Genomic DNA, 21095 nt, shown 5'->3' on the forward strand with positions numbered 1-21095 from the left:
CCCGGACTCCGTGCTGGTAAGTAGGGGTGGGGGAGGGAGAAGGGGACCCCTGCCAGGCCCCATCCCCTGCCTATTCCCCTGGCTACTCTCCCAGAATCCCCCATGACTGTCCCACCCATCCCCAGCTTCTGGTTGTTTTAAAAAAAAGCCCCCACTCACGGGCTGCTGCCAGGCATGGGGGTGATCCCTGCTGCCCCCTACTGCCCCACACCATGTGGAGGGCTCTGTTACAGTGTCCCCTCTGCTCTCCCAGCCCCCTCCATGGCTGCTCTGGCCACCCTAGCTCCCAGCCCTTTAAAAAAAACAAAACAAAACAAACAACTGCTGGACCCACCGTCTGCTGCAGTGGCCTGGGATTTGGCCGAATCTAATCTCTGTCCCCTGAATCAGCCAAATCCGAAGCGAATGCTAGCTGCTTCACGTAGGCCTAATAGAAGTTATCTTAATAAGGATATAGTGATTCTGATTCTGCCTCTTAAGTGGAAGCTGCAGAGACTGACAGTTTTCATCACCCAGTTCCAATGGCTGGCATTTGTGGACACCTTGGTGAAGGAAAAAGTTTTCTTAGCCTACTCTAGAGACTCTGTATGTGGCTTCCAAGTCTCTGTGCTCGTTTCATCTCATTCAGATTGTGTTTTTTGATGGGATACTCCTCTTCCCTCATGTTTTATCTAGGTCGTCTGTGAGGGGGGCATAAAAGGGTGGGAAGTTTAGGAGTTGATAGGACAAAGAGTAGTTATGCCTTTTTATTATTAGCTACACAGTGTTCTTGTCCTGCTCTTTTTGAAGCCTATTTGGTTTAATCTAAGAGCAAACTAATGAATTAGGCCTACCATTTTGGTAGTAGCTACAGAGCACTTTCAGTGTGCTGGAGGTAATGAACAGCTATTCTAACAATCTTATTTTCCTCCCTGGGCCCCATCCCATCTCATCCCCTCTAGCGAGTTTTGGTTCACTTATTAAGTTGATTACGCTGAAGTCCATCTGTCTAATGTACACTTTTCCATAATGCTTGCCACTTTAGAATTTAAGTACTGACTCTTTCTTGGTGGTTAAGTGTAAATATAACAAATAAATGAACTCTGGAAACTTTAGGATAGCTAATTTTAAAAATACTTATTTTGAACTTTTTTTCTTTGCTGAATAAAATGAACAGTCCTGTTGTTCTTATATGACTGCTATAGTTTTTGTGAAAACAACCAACAAGGAGAGATTACAGGAATTTACAGGGCCAGCAGTAGAAGATAATTTCAGTGAGTATATACTTTGATACCCCTTTGTCTCTCCCATTGGATCTTATTCATTTCTTTGTAAGTCATTCTGTTGTGTGGACAGAGAGAGGCTGATGCTTGTATAGAGAAAACAAAATTGTAGTGAAGGCACTTTATTTTACCCTGGTCTGGTAACGCCTTAAGCAAACTATCAGTGTCTTCACAACAAAGAGGGTGAAAAAGCAAAAGACAGCTAAAAAGAGGAAATAGTGTCGCTGAGTAAACTGTGTCCCTGAAAGATGAGGATATGGTATTCACAGTATGAAACGCTTTATTAACATTTAAATTATAGATACTGTTTATCTTCATAGTGTTTTACAGAAATGAAGTCTTTCAGTGCTCCTGCTGGATAAGTACATTAAGTGGTGGCTTTTCCATCTTTTGGATTGGGAAACTGAGGAGCAGAGTGCTTAAAAGTCTAACTTTCCAGAGGCTCTGATCAATGAAGTCCCCACAGACTACTTTTGAAATTGTGGGGGTGCATACCTTAGAAAATGAAACGATATGTATTTGCCTGAAGTCGTACCTGTCAAAGCTGGGACTACAACACAGCACTTAACTCTCATTCTTTGCCTGTCTGTAAGAGCACGCATCAGGTTTAATTGCACTGAAAGTGAGCAGACCTAAAACCAATATTTGTTCAAAAGCTTTGTCGGTCATAATTTTTTTCCCCCATCGCACAACGAGGAAATTTGGTTTTTTACTCCTTGCTATTTTAACAATGTGAACTACTGCGTTTTTGTGTTGTGTAGTTTAGAACAGTCAAACATTGGTTCTATCTCCTTCTTCTCTTCTCCAAGGTTGCTGTTTGCCAAGGTGTTTAGTTTGTGTTCTGCCTAACTTTACAGATCCTTTCTGCTCTTTAGTGGTGTTCATCCATTGTGAACTGTTCTGTTATGTTCTGACTTGCTGGGTTGTTCTAGTCCCATCAGAGTTCCTTTTATTGATACCATCTTGAAAAAAGCACATTCTTTCTATCCTAACATTAATTATCATGACAGTATATTTCATTAGCAGCTCAAGATTACAGCTCCATCAGTGTTACTCACGGTGCTTTGTACAGTCCACCTGTACAGGAAGAACCCATTGTGTTTAGTTTATGTAATAAAAAACCCTGTTTTTACATTCAGAGTTGGTTTTGCAAGACAGCTGGGGGGAAATGCAACAGCTTTCCATCTTTACAGACCTGGGTCAAACTGTTTTGGGTCACAAGAATTCTCAGTCCTTGGTATCTTTGTTAACTGGCTCTCTTACTTAGGTTCTGCCTGAGGCCTGTAGTTGTATTGTATATTAGGATTTGGTGCATTGCCAGAGCTGTGGAAACCTTCACAGTACATAAGAGCCCAATGATTATTTCTGGTCAATGGTTTTCTCGTAATTTCATGAGCAGTCCCATTCCTTAGGTTTAGATAGATTTCGTGAGATGACACTGTAGGAATTTGGCTAATGTATTTAGTCATAAGTCGTGTACTTTGTCCACCTAGCCTCGCCTTTCTAGGGGAGGGAATATTCAGACGGAGCTTGCTACAATACAGTTTGCTTTATATTAACAAGGATTCCAAGACTATTACAATGAACTAAGGGGATTGATCTTCTGAGACTACGTAGTTAGTTTTGGGTAGAAATGACCTGATTCCTTATTAGCTTCTTATTTCTGACTTGTAAGGTTTCTGTATTGCTGATCCTGCTTCCAGGTGGTGGTAGTGGGTTTTTAGAAAAAGAAATTCCATAAGGGTGGTATGATCTCTTGAATTCTGGATAAAGCAAAGACATGGGCATTAAAGATAGATTTGAGTGTGGGTAAATATTTAAACATAAAAACACAAACATTGCCATTGCAAATAATTCGTTTGGCCTCTGTTCCCTGTTTGACATCTGCCTCTTCCCCTATACAACTAACAAAACTATGGGAGTAATCATGATAGTAATTTATTTGGATACCATCGCTTTCTCCCTTCTTGGGCAGGGATTGTCTGTTTCTTTGTATAATTTTCATTACAATGGGGCCCCGATTCAGAAAGGAGCCTTTGGGAACTGTGCTACTGTTATTTGGTGTTGGCACAAATTTAGCCTTCAGTTCTGCAAGCTCATATCAGCTGGTGGATCACTATGCTGAACTTGGATAAAATAAATGGAGCTATTTTGCTTCCACAAGTATCAGTGTTTAAAAAAATGGAGGTCAATATTCATTGTTAAGCAGGTTCTAGAACAGGGGTGGGCAAAATACAACCCATGGGCTGGATCCAGCCCACCAGTTGATTGTATCTGCCCCACAGCTGACTTCATGGCACTCTGCATGGGGCCAAGCAGCAGCCCATGCCACACTCCCACCTGTACCCTCCCCACACTTGCTGATGGGACTGTCCCAGCCAACATACACAGCTTCCTGGTAGGGCGGCGGCGGCTGCTGCTGCTGCTGCAGCCACCTAGATGCTGCTGGGCTCCTTCTCCTGCCCCTGCTGTACCACTCTGGGCAGCAGGTATTAGGGGGAAGCAACGGTGGCCATAGAGATCTGTGCGGGGCACCATGTTTCCAGGCAGGTATGGGGGGAAGGTGCAGCTAGGCTCCTGCCTCGGTTCATGGGGCTCCAGCTCCTGGGTGCCTTCCACCCACACCCACCTGTCTGACACAACAAGCAGTTGCCTGTGGGAGCCTGAGTGGGTGGAAGGCAGCCCCACCAGGAAGCTGTATGTGCTGGCCACGGCCTGGGCTAGTGCTGGGGCAGTGCCATTGGCTGGTGCAGGCAGGGTTTGGCCCTATGCAGAGAGCTACGGGGACAGCTGTGGTGGGCCAGATGGGGGAGGCAGATGGCACGTGCATCATACCACCTGGGCAAGCTGTACTGTGCAGGACTCCTCCCACCCCTCTCTCTTCCCCCACTCCCTCGCTGACTGACTCCTGTGACCTAGCGTGCCTCCTGCACACATGCATACCTGCCCCCCCCAAGCCCTCTGCCCCAATATACAAAAGTAGCACTTTTTTTTTGAGCTATTATGCAACCACCTCTATATACACTACTCAAAATAAGTCAAGACAAAAATTATTTTTGAACTAAAAATGTTATAGTAGATGTTTGATTTTTAGTATATGATTTATTTTGTATCTATAAATAGTTAAAATTATGTCATCTGAAAGATTTTACGTGTGGCCCTCAACAGCTCATAAAAATTTAAGTGGCCTGTCAGCTGAAATAATTACCTGTGCCTGTTCTAGAATGACTCTAATCTTCTGATTTTAGTCAGTGCTGTATAGTCCATGCAAAAATTATAGAATATTTTAGTTGATCCTTATATTCTTTTAGAACCTGAATTTTTAATGAAATAATAAATAAAATGTTTTGAAAGCATAACAGGTCAGTAATTGAACCATTTTAACTCTCAGAATTTTCATGGGAGAGAGGGTACCTCTTAAATAATCAGTTCAATTTGGGGTTATTGCAAGCATACATTATGGGCAGGGCTGTTAATCTGAAGTTGAAACCTGCATATTCAGTTATTTCTGCAATAGGGAAATGATAGTTTGCTGATTTTAATATTCATGTTCATACTAGTAAAATAAATTATTCTATTCAGTCAGTTTGTATGTTTTTATTAAACTAATCAGCTTCTGGTGCACTTCCATGAAAAAGTGGTGTGGTTTGATCCCCGTACAATCACTTTAAAAAAAAAAAAAAAGTCTCAGCTTTTGGAATTGCAAACAATGAATGATTAGCAAAAGTTGTACTGGATAGGAACAAAGAAGAATAGTTTACTGTGTAAGAATCTGGTAGTGTCTGGTAAATGAGGTCCAGAACCATGCATTCCACCACCTAGTGCTGTCCTGCCTGTGCTTCATTTTTGGTTTTGTGACTCCCTGACATCCACATCATTTTCATGCCATTTATCACTTCCCAGCAGATTTTTTTTTTGAGGTGGAGGGGAGGGGCAGAGTTAGTTGTTTGTTTGTTTTGGGGTGGGGGAGGATTTGCTTGAATGTTTTGGCTGGTGGAGTGCATAATGTGAAGCAATTAACTGTATGCTTTGTACAGTAACATGTTCGGGGAGGGTAAATGCCTAGACTCTCAAAACCACAGGTTCAGATCTGTTAGAGTGAACTCTGGCTTCTAGATCATGTTCCATGTGGTTGCCTTTATGTGCAGATGCCTGTATAGGAGCTCAAACATTTAAATACCTGTCTGCAGTGTACAGACACACAAGAACCACAGAAACTTCTAAGAAGTAGAAAGCATTTGCCTTGGTGTGTAGTCAGATTCTCCAGTTTTTGTCAGCTGTCATTCCGTGTACTTCATGCCGTTTGTATTCCATCCTCAACCTGGTCAATGTTTGCATTTGAGTGGTTGTGGATGCATATTGTTTAATGAATTGCATCCATGGGCAGATCTAGGATTTCGAAAAGTGGGATACAGATGGTGTGGTGCATCATCACGTACATCACAAAATGTTTTTATTCTAGGGCTATTTTATTCAATTTAAGATCAAAGCGAAAACAAATGCAACTTTATTGTAATGTGCATTAATTTGTTATATCATACATTTTTGTATTGGAGAACAGAACAAACTAGGAAAATGATTTAAATGTTTCTTCAGTCTGGTAGCCTCAATTAAATGTATATCTCGGATTGATGAAATCAAGCTACTTTACTGAAAATTATTTCCACACTTAAAATAATATTCACTTGAGTCAGTGTTTTTAGCAAGAGCTAAAAACAGTTTAGTTTGTAGGGCTGTGAAAGAAGCTATGGACACCTATACACAAGTGTGGGGGCTGCTCCGGCACACTGGACTTCCAGTGCGTTGGCGCAGATGCAGTTAATCAAGTCTGTTAGAGCATAGCAGTTGCCGCACTCCAGCAGCCTCGTGCATCAATGTCCCTGCATGTAAAAATGGTGGCAGGGCACTTGAACTAAAGCTCGTTGTGCTTGACAGATGTCTGCAGTGGGTCTTATGGTTTCCACATTCTGCTCGGAGTTTTCATTCATTTACTTGACTCCTTCCTTTCTCTTTGCTGGTCCCTAGAGACGTTTTCTTGATGCTTTTATATTCTCCTTTCCTCTGCAGCCCTTGGCTGGTGACTAAAGTCGGTATCTCTAGCCCCATGTCAAACAGTTGGCTGCTGGGAGCAGCCTTGCTTCCTTTTATGGGAGTCAGGGACAGGGTAGCCATCTTGCTAATGGCAGTGTATGGCTCCAGTTCCATTGACAGTAGTGGGAGAAGGTGGTCATTTTGGACAAAAGCGAACTTCACAGGCCTGAAGGAATTAATCAGAAATTCATGAAAACTGTTGGGGTTTTTTTCCCCTTGTACTTTTTTTTTTTTTAAACCAAGTTCTGTGAGCATTGGTAAAGCTGCATTGATGTGGGTGCATGCCACACTTGCTGCCCTTGCATTTTCCCTTCCCACTGACCAACGAGCTATCATTCCATCCCCTTCCCTTTCCAGAACCCAAGGCCCTTGCAAATCTTAATTCTAATTCCAAAATTTTCCTAGAAGACCCTGTTCAGCAAAATGGTCAGAATATGAAATAATCATTTGTCTTTGGTGATGCACCACAAGCTGAAATAGTGCTATGACATTTTTGAAGGGATGGATAAGGATATAACAGTACTCATAACTTTCTGTATCTTTTTCCCATTACTATGGGCCTGAGGAGTTCCAGCTCCAAGATTGCACATTGTGCCATGCCCAAATTAGATTGCTAATTAGTACATGTAATTTGAAAAGTAGCATGTATTCTGTTTTAGTAATATGTTACTTCTTAAAGGCCATTATTTGATGATAACCTTCTGATTTTATAAATGTAGTAATCCTTTTTTGAGTTTTAGTGAAACCACTGCTTTAATGAACCCAGAATTATTGGATTGATGAAGTGCTAATAACTTGTTACTGCACTGTTAAAGTTACTAAGAATCATGCTATTGACTAAAGTGAAACCAGGACTGAGAGCTGAGTGAACATTTTCTGTCTGAACAGGCCTAGCTGGTCACTTACTGTTTTATTATTCATTCTGTTAATTTTGAACCAATACAAAACTTTTAACTTTAACTGTGCTGTTCTAAATAACTTTCCTAAACACAAATATGTGTTTTGTTCTCAAAGGTACCAGCTCAGGAGGGCTTTGGAAAGTCTATTTCAGTCGGACAGCAGCAGGTAACTGAAGATTTTTTTTTCTCTACAATATGCAGAAAATGTCTGATAAACCTGTAAACCATTGACTACAATAAGAGCTTTTGGATGTTCAGCCTTATCAATAAAAATAAACCACTTTAGTTTCAAAATATGAAATTACAGGTCTAAATTCAGACCATCAAGTTTGAAAAATTTAGCTTGTATAAGAAATGAGAAGTACCCTTTTGTGTCAGGAAACTGAAAGGGAATGCATTTTAGTTGGAAAGAAGGCATAGATGTGATCTGCCCCTTAAAAATTAGTAAAAGTCTTTGGAACATTTACTTAAGACATAAGTTATGAAAGAGGAGTTTGTATGGTTCTGCTTTCAATATAAAAAAGGAATACCCACTTCCCCTTCCAGTTGTCACATTGGTTTTCCCAGACTTGAATTTTATAAGTATTCTGGTTTATTAAATGGAATCAGGAATTGGAAACTTAAATTGTCATCATTTGTCAACTTTAAGATTGTCATCTTGGGTTTTATGAAAATGGCCATTTTATTGTGGATTATATGGACCGACTATATTGTAAACTGTTTAGGCTTTATAAAATTCTGGGGGATGCAGGGATAAAGTTGTAAAGAACCTTTTCCAGAGTTTTGTTCTAAGGCATTCTGATGTTGATTTCCTTTCTGTGTTCGTTGAACACATGCAAGAGAAAGAGGTGGATTGGTTTAGTGGATTAAAAATGGAGCTGAAAGTTAGGAAGGCCTGCATTTTAACTGCAGCTCTGCTAATGGCTACTGCTGTGGTCATGGACTACTCCCTTCAGTTCCTTGAATTCATTTCCCTGTTAGTGAAATGGGGCTGATACCACTTCTTTATTAATAGGGTGCCTTACCATATCACAAGCATTAATTAGCTTAGTAATTTGCACAGTGCTTTGAATATGAATGAGGCTGCTATTTAAATGGTATCAGCCCCTATTATTAATATTGCTGCATGGAGGCAGGGATCTTTTAATTTTTTAAGCAATATAGCTTTGTTTTCACTAGAAACTGCTTCTCCAAAATCCCACAGATAACAAATACACTTCTCAAAACTGGTAGGCAGTCTTTAGCTGGATTCCTTTGTCTTTGCGTTTTGAAGCAAATAATAACATGAGCTACTGAATTGGCATAGTAGAAGAACAGGTGTCATGCCCACCAGTCTTAAAAAGGGTTTTAGGTTTTGGGTTTTTTTGGGTTTTTTTCCCCAGCAGCAGAGAGTACAAAGTTAAGTAAATGTACTGAAACCTCCAAACAGTTTAACATGGGAGAATTCAGTTAACAACTTATCTTCTGTTCTGATAATGATGCTTTTAAGAATATGGACAGACAGACAAATTGTACAAAGTCAAGAGGAGAAGACCTGTTATAAGTTGGTTTCCATGGTAACTTTTTTGTGTCATGCTATGGCAAGGGGAGGCAACTTATTCCAAATTTGGCAAGACAGAAGTTCTCGTGTTTAGCTTTCACTTGCCGTGGATTAGGAGTAGACGCACCAAAAAGTTACCATGGAAGTTATCCTGTGTCTCCTTTTTATTATATAATTTGTTATAGTCTGTCCCTGTCTTCAGAAAATGAGAAATCTGATACAGACTCTAGCCTTACATTTTCCAGAAAAAAATATATTGTATACAAAAATTCCTTATTACTCAAATAAAATACTGAAGCAAATAATTCCCTACTCCTAAGTGAAGTTCTTGGTCCTTCAAGGGGTTGTGAGGGATCTTAGGTGAAGTTTCCTGATCACAGGCCCCAGTTCTCTTGGGGAGACTTCAGTTACCAGACATCTGCAGGGAGCAGTGCACAGACCATCCAGGAAGTTTTTAGAGAGTGTTGGGGACAGCTTCCCAGTGCAAGTGCTGGAGTGGCCAACTAGGTGCCATGCTCTTCTTGACCTGCTGCTTATAAACAGGGAAGAATTGGTGGGTAATGAAGTAGTGGATGGCAACTTGGGCAGCAGTGATCACAAGATGGTTGAATTCAGGGTCCTGAGGACAGGAAGGAAGGAGAGCAGCAGAGTAATGACCCTGGACTTCAGAAAAGCAGACTTTGACTCACTCAGGGAAATCATGGGGAGGATCCCCTGGGAAGCCAATCTGAGGGGCGAGAGGAGTCCAGGAGAGCTGGCTGTACTTCAGAGAAGCCTTACTGAGAGTGCAGGAACAAGCCATCCCATTGTGCAGGAAGACTAGCAAGTATGACAGAAGACCAGCTTGGCTCAGCAGGGAATTCTTCAGTGAACTAAATCACAAAAAGGAAGCTTATAAGAAGTGGAAACTTGGACAAATAACTAGGGAAGAATATAAGAGCATTGCTTGGGCATGCAGGGATGAAGTCGGGGAAGTCAAAGTGTGATTGGAGTTGCAGCTAGCAGGGGATGTGAAGGGTAACAAGAAGGATTTCTACAAGTATGTCAGTAGCAAGAGGAGGATCAGGGAGAGTGTGGGTCCCTTGCAGAATGGGGGAGGCAACCTTGTGACAGAGGATGCAGAAAAGGCTGAAGTGCTCAGTGTCTTTTTTGCCTCGGTCTTTACAGTCAAGGTCAGCTCCTAGACTGCTGCACTAGGCAGCATGGTTTGGGGAGGAGGTGAGCAGACCTCAGTGGTGAAAGAACACATTAGGGACTACTTAGAAAAGCTGGACGTGTGCAAGTCTATAGGGCTGGATAGGATGCACCCAAGAATGCTGAGGGAGTTGGCTGATGTGATTGCAGAGCCAATGGCCACCATCTTTGAAAACTCATGGCGATCAGGAGAGGTCCTGGATGATTGGAAAAGGGCAAACAGAGTGCCCATATTTAAGAATGCAAAGAAGGATCCAGGGAACTACAAACGAATCAGCCTCACCTCAGTTCCCAGAAAAATCATGGAGTGGATCCTCAAGGAATCCATTTCTAAGCACTTGAAGGAGAAGAAGGTGATTCGGGACAGTCAGCAAGAATTCACCAGGGGCAAGTCATGCCTGACCAACCTGATTGCCTTCTTTGATGAGGTGACTGGCTCTGTGGATGTGGGGAGACTAGTAGATGTGGTGTACCTTGATTTTTAGCAAGGCTTTTGATACGGTCTCTCACAACATTTTCACAGGCAAGCTAAGGAAGTATGGGCTGGGTGAATGGACTGTAAGGTGGATAGAAAACTGGCTGGAGCATTGGTCTCAGAGAGTAGTAGTCAATGGCTTGATGTCTAGTTGGCAGCCAGTATCAAGTGGAATGCTCCTGGGCTTGGTCCTGAGGCTGGTTTTGTTCAATGTGTTCATCAACGACCTGGAAGATGCACAGAGTGCACCCTCAGTAAGTTTGTAGGTGACACCAAGCTGGGGGGAGTAGTAGGTATGCTGGCGGGTAGGCCTAGGATTCAGAGTCACCTAAACAAATTGGAGGCTTAGGCCAAAAAAAAATCTCATGACATTTAACAAGGACAAATGCAGTGCCCTGCACTTAGGACAGAACAGTCCCACTCACTGGTACAGGCTGGGGGCTAACTGGTTGGGTAGCAGCTCTGCAGAAAAGGCCCTGGGATTTACAGTAGACAATAAGGTGAATATGAGCCAGTAGTGTGCCCTTGTTGTAAGGAAAGATAACGGCATACTGGACTGTATTTGTAGGTGTGTTGCCAATAGGTCAAGGGAAGTGATTATTCCCCGCTATTCAGCACTGGTGAAGCCATGTCTGGAGTACGGTATTCAGTTTTGCCCCCCCCCCCAACTATAGAAAGGATGAGGACAAATTGGAGACAGTCCTGTGGAGGGCAACAAAAATGGTGATGAGGCTGGAGCACATGACTTCTGAGGAAAGACTGAGAGAACTGGGCTTATTTAGTCTAGAGAAGAGAAGACAGAGGGGATTTAATAGCAACCTTCAACTATCTGAAAGGGGATGGAGCTGGACTGTTCTCAGTGGTGGCAGATAACAAAACAAGGAGCAACAGTCTCCAGTTGCAGAAAATGAAGTTTAAGTTAGATATTAGCAGGAATTTTCTCACTAGGAGGGTAGTAAAACACTAGAACAGGTTACTTAGAGAGGTGATGGAAGCTCCGTCCTTGGAGGTTTTAAAAACCCAGCTAGACAAAGCTTTGGCTGGGATGATCTAGTTGGGGAGTGGTCCTGATTTAAGCAGGGAATTGGACTAGATGACCTCCTGAGGTCCCTTCCAACCCTAACTTTCTATGTTCTACCATGTCAAAGACCTGGCATCTGTTTATCTGTGCCAGACATTGTTCCAAGTGTTGTACAGAAAACTAGCATACAGTATATGTATCTTGCTGCATGATGCATTCTTTAAGAGCCCACCTGCAAGCTATGTGAAAACAACTGTGGTGGTTTAGAGTCTGAAATGATAGGTTTTGGACTTCAAACAAGTCTATAGAAATCTTAATGTGACAGAGCTCTAAGTAGTTTAGCTGATTTTGTGGCCTATTGTGATCGTTAGGCATCTGCATAGAACTTGAAGGGAGCCTCGGCCAGTAATTTCTCCACTGGGTCCAAAATTTCTGTTTGACTTGTAGCTCTGTTTTTTTTTTACAAGGATAACCAGTCTTGATACAAAGCCTGCTGCTTCACCCAGACTGACTCCTGGGATGCCACACTTTCTGACCACAGTTGACAGGACATACTCAGTCACACAGGCTCTAAAACCTTTGCAAGGGTAGCAGCAAAACTATAACTTCTTTGCTTTAAGTACTTCTTTGTATAAGTTTCTGTAAATAAGTAAAATATTTTCACATCACAAGCCTTATTAAGATTCTCAGCAGCTCACTTAATGCTTCAGGCACAAGCATCAGTACTCAGTCAATACTGACAGTTCGGAGAGGGTTAACATAGGATTTTGCCCCTGCAGTTTGCTCAGCCATACGCAGGAAGCAGCCATCATGGCATGCACAGTGTCTCTAGGAGTCAGGGTTGGTAACACAATTTTTTTTTTTTTTTTTAACTGATAATGTGTAAGCTCTTTACTGACAGCCAAACTTTTTTTTTACTGAAATATTTTTACTGATGTATGTTTTGTATAATGTAAAATAACTTCTAGGCCCTACCCTGTTGCCAGGCCCCAGTTAGAAGGATTGGGTTCAAGTTTAGGAGTTAACACCAACTATAGTTTAAAAAAAAAAAAAAAAGTAAAATGTTGGTTGTCAGTAAAAATGTTTGAAGCAAAAAAAAAAAAAAAAAAATTCTTCACTTGGCAACCCTACTAGACTGAACTGATAGTTTTATACTGTGCTGCTCAGAACTCCCGCCAGGGCCCCTTCCCTTTTTACCCCCACACCCTTATGCTCGTGACTTCATTCTGTACCATGCTTTACCTCCCCCCTGCCCCACCATCCTAGCATGGACCCCCAAGGAAGCCTACCTGTGACCTAGTAGTATTACAGGCACCTAGCCTGGGATGCAGTAGCAGCTTATGGTCCCTGCAGGCTTGGACACCAGATAGCGCTTCTGTGTTTTGTTAGAGCTTCAATCAAGTTGTGACTGCTTAATGTTTTTACTGATGGCTAAAGCTTTTTTTTTTTTTTTTTTAAATATAGGCTTTCCTGACTGTCATTTTTAGCCTGACTTCTTTTATTTTTACTAACAATCAGTAAATTTACTGATAGTTGATAATCCTGCCAGGTGTGCTGCTTTTCTTGTGGGGAAAAAAACAGCTTCTCTGCTTAAAGCATGCAACCTCATTTTGCGGGGTGGGGAAAGGTGTGTTGTCTCTCACTGTCTCTCTTGCACACACAATTATCTTAACATTAGAGGAAGTAAAGGAATAAGTCCTCTGTTTGGAGTAGAATGTGATGAGGTTTGTAGTGGTTTTAGCCCTTGGAAGTGTTCATTTAATAGTTTAGGCCAGGCCCCAAAGAAAGTTTTTTGTCTCCACTTCTAGAGAGGTTCTGTTGCTCCAGAGCAGGAGTGTCAAACATGGTCTGCAGAGCTGCCCTATCCAGCCCAACAGGCTACTGGAAGTGGCTTGACATGGAATCCATAGCCTTTGGACCTTGGTGGATGTGGCTGTCAGCAGCACGAGGATGAGTGAGGACTGACACAACCCCCATGGCCTTTGGCTCTTTTGGTTTTTGATACTACTGTGGCCCCACTATGGTCCTGTACTAGAGCCCTGCCACTGCCACCACTTGCCCCATGCCAGACCTGGAGCTGCCACTCCATGCTTAAGCTGAAGCTGCTGCCGTAGTTATAAGCCAACCCACAAGGAGGCCTGCAGTTCAGAGGAATGAAATTTCTGACTCCTGTCTTCATCCTGGAAGTTTAGATAGTCTCTTGGATAGCCTGATGTAAGGCCACGAAGTACCTGGAAGATAAGTATTGAGACCTTGAACATGATCTGTTATTATATGGGAAGGCACTATAGAGAGCAAAGAACAAATTGTGGCAGCTTGTATGGGTGACGAAGTCAGCTGCAATGTTATTTCCTAGTTGGAGTTTTCTAAGTGCTGAAGGGTTTGTGAACATCCATATTGCAATGATGTAGTTCAGTTGAGTACTGATAGGAAGAGCTGGCCTCAGTCTCTTTATGCTAGGGCTGAACAGAGTTTCCTAGTTAACCAGAAATAATACTGTATTTTCTTGCATGCAACATACCCCCTAAATATACATACTTTGTTTTTTGAAAGGCAGAATGAAGAGAAAAGATTTTTCCGGAGTTATGGTGGCATAGAGTAAGGACAGAGTCTATAATCTTCAGCTGACACGCTCTCTTTTTTCTGAATAACTAAAACTGAATCCCTACCTGCTACTGAAAACTGGTCCCTATGGATTTGAAAATAGCTAAAGAGTTGAGCTAAAGAGGCTCTGAAGCAGAGAAACCAGGAACAGCTAGCAGGCAGCAAAATTGCCCTAGGAAAGGTAAGCCCGCCCCCCCCCTCCCCCTTACCTGAGGATCCGGCACTGGGACAGCCACGTGGTCCCAGCCCAGAAGCCCTTGCTGGGGCATCTGCTGGGGGCGGAGTGGCGGGGCTGTGTGGACCCTGCTGTTGCAGGCTTCCCCTGGGTCCTGATGCCCCTGTTATCTCTGACAGGAACCAAGGACAGATAAATTTTAATTTTCAAAAAATTTTAGGGGCCCCACGGGCCGGATAGAATGGGTTTGCAGGCTGGATTTGGCCTGTGGGCCAGATTTTGCCCACTCCTGAACTAAGTAGGTAGAGTTTCTTAAGTGTCTCACTCCAAGGCAGATTTTCCTGACTTCTGACCATTTTTTAATTTTTTCCAATTTTAACACCCTTTTTTAAAGGAAAATCCTCTGAAAGTAGGTTACATTGCTTCAGTTATGGTTTTGCTAACACTGTATGCATGGGAAATACCCCATCCTTAATGGTATGTATTAATCCCTTCCTCATTCATCCAAGGATCACATTTGTCCTCTTGGCTCATGTTGAGATAATAGGCAGTACAGTTCTCTAGCTATCTACCATTACCCCAAGTCTTTTTCAGCGATGGTGAATTTTAGGATACAGTCATTGTATGACTTTGAATTTGGTTGTGCCAAGACCAGTACTGTTCTTCAGATAAAATGATTTAACAAGAGATCCAAATAGATGTTTTTTTTGTTTTCCATGCCATCGCTATATGCAATTTTTAATATGCATTTTTTTCTCAAGATGTTCTTCCAAAATGTTGATGAAAAGTATTGAATAAGGTTGGACTGCAAATAAAATCCCTTTGGGATGCCACAAAGAAATAAAAAGAAGCGTGTGCCTCCTCCTTGCATCTCTCAAGGTTTTTTTTTAACAGCCTTTGCAGCTGCAGGATGTTGGCTGCCATGGTCCTGCTTTACCTGTGGCAGATTAGGATGTTATGGCTTGTGGGTGTGTCAGGGTTGAACGGGTAGTTTTGCTTATAGGTTAGACAATGGATTTGTATAAAGTGGTTTGGATAGGAATGATTTTACCTCAGGCAAGGGGGTTGGACTACTCTGAAGGTCCCTTCCAGCCCTACTTCTCTATGATTTTGTTTCTAGGATTCATAGGAGGGAAAATGGGAGTTTGGATTCCTAACAGGTATAGTTAAGTAGTTTGGGTTTCTTGCTTATGTATCTATCTAGACTTTCCAACATGTAGGTTTCTTGCAAGTCTAACCATACGTCTGAGTTTCTTGACTTTTTACTAACTTGTTTTTGTTAACGTTAGCATTCTTCTAAGCGATTTTATTAAGCTTCATTTTTAACAATTTTTTTATCTAGCTATAAATAATAAACGTATACTAGAAGTGCTGTCCACTGGGAATCATATAATTCCTTAACTCAAAGATTTTTTTTTTTTTTTAAACCAAAGCTATATCTTTCAACAAGTCTCACATTTTTGCTCTTCAATAATGAATATGGCTTTGTTTAACCTCAGGTCTCTTCTTTTTCTTTTTTTTTCTTTTTTTCTTTTTTAGTAGTAGTGAGGAGCTTATAAGCTGTTCAAACTTGTTCTGCTGCTGTAAGGTGTGCAAACAGGTTTTTTCTCCTTCACAGTTAATCAGAAATGAAAACTAGTTGGTATAGTGTTGTTTGCTACCTGGTTTCACATAGAGGGCTGAATCCTATCATGTGGCATGCTCATTATTCTTTGAATGTTTACCAGTGTTTTTCACTGTAGTATTGAACTGCATTGTAAAGTCTAAAATATTTTTTATTTCACTGTCCTGGTGATGTATGGAATTAATATCCTTAGTTTACAAATGTGCAAATTTAAGCATACAAAAAGGCTGAGTGACCTGCTTAGAGCAACCCAGTATACCGCAGAAATCTGCCTTAACTCAAATCTATTCTTTTCAGTAGAAGTTCTACAGTTTTGCAGACTTGCTTCAGTTGTTGTGTTTTGTTTGGTTTTTTTAAATATCTACCAAAAGCTAGTGGTTCTCTTTGACCATGTCTCTTTTTTTTGAAAATTTGAGCGCAGGTATTATAGTGATTTGTTAAAAATGTTATATATTTTTCTTTTAAGAGAAGAAACAAATATATACTGTTCCTTAACTCAAGCGCTACTGGAAAAAAAATGTAAACTTGCTTGTCTCCATTACCACTCTTAAATGTCTTTTAAATTTGTCCAGTACCCAACTTGGGGGGTGAAGGAGGGGAAGTAGTCCCCTCTCATTTTCTTCCCTGCTTTTTTTCTTTTGGGTTTTAACTTGAGAGATCAACTCTTTCTGCAGTTTGTTGGGAAAGGCTAATGAAGCTTTCTCTGAAAGCTACCACTACCATTTGGCAAAGGTAGCACATCTTGCCACAGTGATATCTGAATATCTTCAGATAGCTTTAACTGTCAAGTGCAGAATACCTAACCAAAAGTTTGGAAAGTGCCTCTGTGGTGTAATATGTAACCCAGTCCTGTGTAATTTCCTGGATGGACTATATCACCTAGAATACATCCCATTACGCCAGGTTATGATGTAGTGGGTGCAGTAGAACATTGCGAGGATCCTGCGTTATCTCCATGGCAATGCAGAAATGCATGTTCTGTGTATCGGTTACCCAGAGGGGGCTCCCGGCTCTGGAGTTCAGGTGTGAGCGTGGAGCCATGTTCAGAGCAACAGAATGAAGAACACTCTCTCTGGCATGGTGTTGGGAATGAAAAGGGTAAGTTGGGATATTCTGAGTACTTTAAAGGCTGCAGTCAAATTGTACTTCACTGCTTTAACACAGCTCAAGAGACCAAAGGAGGTGGAAATCGGAGATTTCTTCAGTATTTCAGTTAGAGGCTTTTTGGTAAGACCTGTTTCAGAAATAAGCTTGGATCAGAATAGTGATAACGAGTAGTGCTATGTGCAGAGAAACTGTAGTGGACAGGGGTGATTGAACCTAGGAACTTTGATAAAAGAATTTCTCTGTGAGCCTTTTTACTTGAACTAAAGAAGAATGTTAGATTCCCAGATATGACTATTTCACCTGTAAGAGTGTGTTCGTAGTTGCTGATTCCCATTATTACAGTAAAATATCATTACACCCATTCAGCCTGAATATTGTATAAGAACAAGTGACCTGTTGGGTTTTTTTGGTGGGGGTTGTTTTTTTTTTGTGATTAAGGGTATGGATAGACAGAATAGTTATTCCACATGGAGGTGGGGGGGAGGGATTTCATTTGGATCCTCTGTAATGGTTTTGTCTGTCCACTATATCCCAAAGGTAACTAGAAAACAACCAGCAATAATTTTACTATTTGTTTCGTTCACCAGTATATTCTTGTGCTTTAGCTTGAGTTTACTGCAGGATAGAAGTGGCCTTATGAAATAGTTCCAGTGGATTACCCGATACTCAGGGACTCAGACACAAGTCATTCCTGGCCCCTTAAATTGGTATAATTGGCTGGCTGGCCAGCTATTCCTGGAGAGCTCTTATTTGAAATGTTATTGTATATTCAGAGTGTTTTTCCTTGTGGGCTAAAGCATTCTTCTTCTGGTTCATAATCATCTCTTCTGTTGTGTCTTATGTTACTTTACTTACATTCTGTGCACTAATATGCACAAATTTTTCCTCCGTGAAGAGAAACACGAAGGATCATCATGTAAGGAGAAAGGACCTTCTCACTTGCAGCACATCACAGTGATCAGGGGAAAGGATCAGGAGATTGGCTTTTCCCAGAAAAATGGAGGGGAGAGGCTATATAAAAAATGGGGCTAGTATTGCTTTCATTTAAAGGGGTTAAACTCACTTTTCTACTGTTTCACTTGCTGCGTGACTGAGCATTTAGTAACAAAATGGCTAACAAGGTTCTGAAGGTTGCTACTAGTAAGCATGTTCTCTGCCTATCTTATTTCCTTAGCAGAAGAACAAACTTCCCGTAGTGATTAAATTAGCTATGTGAAGAAATTCTGGGATAGAGAAGGGTGACTGGGAAGTTCTGCTAGAGGGTTTTATAGCCTTTTGTGTGGTAAGGTAGTACTGGAAGAATCAGTTTTTGCTTAGTTATAAGAGTGGGGTGGAAAGCACTTAAGTTTGGTCCACCTTGTGTAATGAATTGTTTATAGAGCAGGAGTGCAGGTGCCTCGGGACACTCAAAGTAATCTTTCCAGCTCAGCCAGTGACTGTGGATAAGTCATTTAAGTTGTCTGTGTCTTAGTCTCTCTCTCTAAAATAGATGTCATACCCTAGAAGGGCATGGTAAGAAGGCAAAATGAACATTTTAAAAGCATTTGGTGATCTACTGTTGAAAAGTGTTTTGTAACCTACAAGGTAGTTTTAGTATTAATACTAAATAATGGCTCTTTTAGTTGAGAATCTAAATGGAATGTATATGCAGAGTTTGATACCTTTGCACACTACTTAAAGGATCATTTTAAAAAGGGTGGAGAGTGCAGAAAGAGAAAAGGGGAGTGAAATCAGAAATATCTTCTGGTTGAGTCATAGGAATCCAGTAACAGAGGAAAGAAACTCAATTTCTGTCAGAGATAAGTTGTTGTAGAAGTTGCCTCACTTCTTGAAGTCCATTTTGTAGATCTCTTTGAGTTTTGAGTGCTGTAAAAGGGAACAGAATGTTTACCAATATAGAATAATACATCATAGAGGAAGCTGCTGCTGAAACTTTTTATTTGAAGAAAACGTAACAAACCAGGAACTGCTATAGTCCTGTTCTTAAATAGGAAATACGTGAAACCACAAAATGCAGAGCAATGCTAAGTGCCTGACTTGAACCCATAAAAAATGCAGTATTAAAAGTAACATGAGATAAAAGGATGATATTCCAGGTCTTTCATCCATAAAATTGACCCACTTTTATATAAATGCTATTGGGATAAACTTCTGGCAAATCAATCATTAATGCATTTCTTTGTTTTGGGACCAAATCCGTCAAAGTCTGAAAATGTAACCAAAAAGCCAATGTGTGACTTCCTTGCAGGGTAACTATGAAAAAACTGTAAGCTGCAGATAGGCTTTCTGGTTACTCTTTCAAATGATCTGATCTACCTCACTTAGTTTATTAATAGCCTTTTTTTTTCAGTACAGTGATGACCTGGTTAACTAATTCTGGACCACTCACTTGGTATATTTGCTACTCGGGACTATATTCACTGGGCTTATAAAACTAGCTCAGTAATATTAAAAAAAATAATTATAAGGTGTTCAGTAATCTTGACAATCCAAGAATGTTCTTGAAACAAAGGAACATTCCACTGGATTGGAGGAATCTCAGGATCCCTTCCAAGTGATCCAAACATGATTATAAAATGGTTGCATTTGTAAATTGCTGTGTGTTAACTACTAAAAGAAGCCACCCAAAATAGTTCTGGGGAACTATGGCTAATTTTAGTGACCTTTATTAGCAAGTTTGTGCTGGTTTTATCTTAATCTTGTTTGTTTGTGTGTAAACTTGTAATGTAGATTAACTTAAACTAGTTTACCCCTTGCTTAAATATTTATAGTTTGCAATAGTAAAGAAAAAAGAAAAATTGTTTTAAGTAAGGATTAATTTGGTTAAGGTGGGGGGATATACATTGGCTAAACTAGACTGAGTAGGACTGGAATGAGCAAACATCCTTGTGTCATTGGACTTTAGTTCCCTGCTACCGTAGGCAACTATGATATATAATTTCTTTTTGGAATTGATTAACCTCCATTTTACAAGTAGCTAGATTTTTGTTGTCCAACTTCTCTTCTTGGGAGACTGTTCCAGAGTCTCCTTGTTGTAATGACTCTGTTTTTGTAGTGTGAATGTAGCCAATGCTTCAGTTGCACATGCAAGTCAAGTTGGCTTGGGTGTGAATGCTGTTACATAGCTTGTTAAGTAATCAAAGGATTAGATTGAAAAAGCCATGTAGTACACAGAAGGGGTAGTTTTTATCTTCCATTAAGTGCATTTAAATCAGTGGTCACCAACCAGTGGGTCTTGATCCACCAGTAGGTTTTGAAGCCTCTTGCAGTAGATCTCGGAGCCCCTTGGAGTCTATCTGAGGCTGGGGTGGTGGGGCTGAGTGTCTGCATGCCTGGATGTGCATGTCTCAGCCCAGCAGGTGAGTCTGTGGGGGAGGGAAGGGGGCTAGATCAAGGGCCCTGCAGTGAGGGACAGTGCTACAGAGGCAGGAGCAGGGATAAGTTGAGTGGGGCACCGGTTGGGTGGGACTTACCTGCTGGAGAGGCGCGCCCCCAAATAATTCTTTCTCCCTCTGCCTCAATCTGCCCCCCCTTCCCTCTCCACAGACTTACCTGCTGGGTGGGGGAAGGGGAGTGGCAGTGCACAGTAGATCTTGGGTCGCTTTTAAATGCCAAAGGTGATCTCTTACTTAAAAAGGTTAGAGACCACTGATTTAAATTGACATTTCTGTGATCTATATTTGTTGTCTTTTACTGTGGGGGTTCTCAACCTTTTTGTTACTGGGGCCCCCTCCTAGCATGCTATAAAAACTCCATGGCCCACCTGTGCTGCACAGGAGAGGACTAGCTTAGCTCGCCAGCCTTGGGTGCAGTGGGTGGGGCTTGGCATCAGTGAGCCCCGGGGCCCCACTCAGCTGAGCAGCAGCAACAGTGTGGAGCTTTGCTCGCCTGCATGTAGCGTCACTCATAGGATGCAGGGCCACCTCCTTCCTCGGGACTTCCCTCAGCCTCAGGAGCTGAGGTGGCTCCTCCCCAGGCTGGGCTGGGCCGGGCCAGTAGGATCCCCGGAAACCTGCTCAAGGCTTCTGGTTGAGAACCGCTGTTTTACTCTATCAAGATCAACTCTGATTTCAAAGACCTCCCCCCCCCCCCAGTTTTCTTAA

General features: G+C 41.6%; 1 protein-coding gene across 6 annotated transcripts in view; it reads left to right on the forward strand.

Moving 5' to 3' along the window:
* Nucleotides 1-7343: 7343 nt before the first annotated feature.
* The window catches only part of TRERF1 (transcriptional regulating factor 1), a 105544-nt gene continuing 91792 nt past the window's right edge, over nt 7344-21095 (forward strand). For all 6 annotated transcript variants that reach the window (XM_019516394.1, XM_019516397.1, XM_019516396.1 and 3 more), the window contains exon 1: nt 7344-7418. The gene's annotated coding sequence lies outside the window, so the exon portion shown is untranslated. The remainder of the gene's footprint in view (nt 7419-21095) is intronic.

The sequence above is a fragment of the Gavialis gangeticus genome, unplaced genomic scaffold (genome assembly GCF_001723915.1).
Source record: "Gavialis gangeticus isolate Ggan-Ray unplaced genomic scaffold, GavGan_comp1, whole genome shotgun sequence".
In the NCBI taxonomy this organism is placed as follows: domain Eukaryota; kingdom Metazoa; phylum Chordata; order Crocodylia; family Gavialidae; genus Gavialis; species Gavialis gangeticus.